The following is a 2,973-nucleotide window of genomic DNA, read 5'->3' as shown; positions in this document are numbered from 1 at the left end:
AGAGATTGTGAAGGTGTGGCCACACTAGACTTTGTGTTTCCAAACTATTAGTCTGAAATAGTTTAGTAATTTCACAAGCTTAGAGCAAATGTAATCCCACCTTAAAGGGATAGTTCACCCAAAAATTAAAACAACGTCTTCATTTACTCACCCCTCATGTCATTCCAAACCTGTATGACTGATGTATAACTACTACTTCTGAACACAAGATAAGATATTTTGAAGAATGTTGATAAGCAAACAGTTTTATGGATTGACAAAAAACACATCATCTTATCTTTATTCTTCTTTATGTCCCACAGAAGACAGGTTATGACATGAGGGTGAGTAAGTGATGACATTTTCTTTTTTGGGCCAAATATCCATTTAACATTTAAAAGAACATCATATTATTCAGGCATAATTCACTGGAAAGTAGTAGCAGATCAGTCAGTTTGAACCATGGTTTAGTGAATCTTCAACAAGAACAGTCTCCAACAAAAAGTACACAGTATTTCTTGCTCTGTAGCTCTTAAGGTAAACATCTGTTTTTCATTATCTCAACTATGTACTAACGTTATCTTTTAACTGTGTATTGACTTTTACCTTGCTCTAGATTCCTTATCTTCCAAAACTGAAGCGTTTCTTACAGAATAGGATTTAAGAAAACATTCGCCTTGTGTAATTACTTCTTATGAATGTGTTTAATGCAGGTGACTTCTTTTGCAGCTAGATGGAGGTTAGTTTTTCATTTATGGTTTGTGACTGAACACATTTTTATGGGAGAACTATTATTGTGAACAAATAAATAGGATGGATTATTTTGTAGGAATGCTGACAGAAGACACTGAGTCACAAATACAATTACATTACAGTAAATTCATTTACATGCGTAGAATTAAAATTTTAATATTCAAAATATTTCTAAAATGCTATTTTGGAATACGCATTACGTTGAATACAGAGCACATTTCATCATGTCTTAAGTCTCTTGAAACCGGAAGATGAACAGGCCAAGAATGTCTCGTATAAAGGCACACAGCCTTCATACCCAAGAGTGATCTTCCAGGAGGAGTTTATCGGGAGCAAAATGTATTTTATTGAATGAAATACGCTCTTTTACTTGCTTCTACATCTGCACTGACCTGATCTACTCAAACTGATAAGGAATGCAAGAGGACGAGGAACAGGTGGAGGAGAAAGCGCAGAAACAATAAAGAATCGTGTGTTATTCTGGCTGTGGTGGGCAATATCAGAGCAGATTTGGATAGAGCACAAGCATTAAAGCAAAAGATAGGAGAATGAGAGAGGCGTGAGGAGGAGTGCAAGGCAGATACATGTCAGAGAAAGAACAGATAGATGAGAGAAAGTGAACCAGGGGGTGGATAAGAGAACACTGGTCCATGAACAAGTGAAGAACAATATAAGTGCTGTATTATTCTCTATCAAATCAATGCCAATACTTGCATCATTTTCTGTATTCAACTAACGTGATCATCTAATAAAGATCCAGCAATATCTACATTAAGTGCTCGTGGAATCACATGTGATCAAATCCAGACTGCTCCGGTCTGGGTTCCATTAACGGTAGGTGATCTGAACTGTTCTGCTAAATCCATTGCATCATACAGATGGGAACTTGTCTGATATACTCATGACTGGTAAGTGTCGTCTAATAATCCAGGAAGGACATAAACAGTTCAATGTCGCTGCATATATTTTCACACTGTGCCAGAGTGTCACAAATTGTCCTCTTCTGACTACAAGAACAAAGCAGCCCTTTGCATACGGGTACCAACCTTTTTGAACAAGGCGCTGAGTTTGCAGACTCTGCAGGTACTCTTGGATCTGGCCTTTCTGTTGGTGTTGTCTGGTTCTTCATCATCCTCTTTATCTCCTGCCTCTTCCTGACCCAGCCAGGGAGTCCACACCCCTCCGTGAAGTTGCTGGTCATCCATCGGGTCGTCAGGTGAATTGCGTGGAGGCACAGCAGTCCAGTTGTACTCGGCAAGTCGGGTCAACAGCACCTTGACCACCTCAGGCCGTGACTCTGCCAAATCCGCCCTCTCATAGGGATCAGCAGTGTTGTTGAAAAGCCAAAAAGACTTCCCTCGCTGGTCTCGTCTCTTTTCCATGCCCTGCCACTGCTGCGGACCTCCCAGCATCATCTGTGGAGAAAACCAGTCTCAGTCGCCTACGTTCCCTGTCAGAAGTTTCCAGTCACCAGCTCGAATGGCTGCACGCACTCTTGTATCACAGATCCCAAAACCATTAAGATTTAGGAGTCTCAGGTCGACTTCTCCATGCTTGCGTGACACTGGGTCAATGTTGAAGAGGATTTCAGTTCGTGGACAGGGCAGGCCGCTGCTTATTGCACCCCAAACATCTTGGCCATCCAGGTGGCTGGAATCAGATGATCTGTATCCTGCAAGAGACAGCAGGGTTGGGTACCAATCGGAGACGTGAATCAGAGCCTGACTCACCACCCCCTTCCTTTTCAACAGTGGGCTGTGTACAAAACCAACTGCTCGAACTCCACCTTCCCAGTAGGAGCCTTTCCCGCCATGCAGGGGCCACTTACAACCCTCCGAGAGAGGTTGGCCCCCATTGTCTGAAGAGAAGATCCTCGAGAGAGTAGCCTCGCTCCCGCAGCTCACTGACAATCTCCCCTACTGACTCGTCTACGCCGCTCACCATTGCGGCATAGTGGCGCCGAGGTCTGTTGCCAAGGGTCTGGTAGTGTCTGAGAAGATGCCCAGGAGTTTGTAATGGTGTGTGCACGGCCTGGAGGTCCACGTATAGAAATAGGAGCGTCCGCTGGTCATGACCTTTCAGGATTTTTTTCACTCTGTAAGAGTCCAAATGACCACAAAAGCTTACATGACTCAACACGGCACAGTATTTGGTTCACAAATGGTTGGTGTTTCTCACCTCTCAGTGAAAAGCCTCGTTAAGTAATTCCCACTCAGCTCCCAGGCCGGCCGTTCTCCATCA

General features: G+C 43.3%; 1 pseudogene; it reads right to left on the bottom strand.

The window, feature by feature from the left end:
* Positions 1 to 1,739: 1,739 nt before the first annotated feature.
* On the bottom strand, positions 1,740 to 2,969 carry LOC107601772 (arylsulfatase I-like; annotated as a pseudogene).
* Between the last annotated feature and the right edge of the window lie 4 nt (positions 2,970 to 2,973).

The sequence above is a fragment of the Sinocyclocheilus grahami genome, unplaced genomic scaffold, assembly GCF_001515645.1.
Source record: "Sinocyclocheilus grahami isolate Dianchi unplaced genomic scaffold, SAMN03320097.WGS_v1.1 scaffold313.1, whole genome shotgun sequence".
Classification (NCBI taxonomy): Eukaryota; Metazoa; Chordata; class Actinopteri; order Cypriniformes; family Cyprinidae; genus Sinocyclocheilus; species Sinocyclocheilus grahami.
The sequence above is the reverse complement of the archived record's forward strand: the minus strand, read 5'-3'. Positions and strand labels throughout refer to the sequence as shown.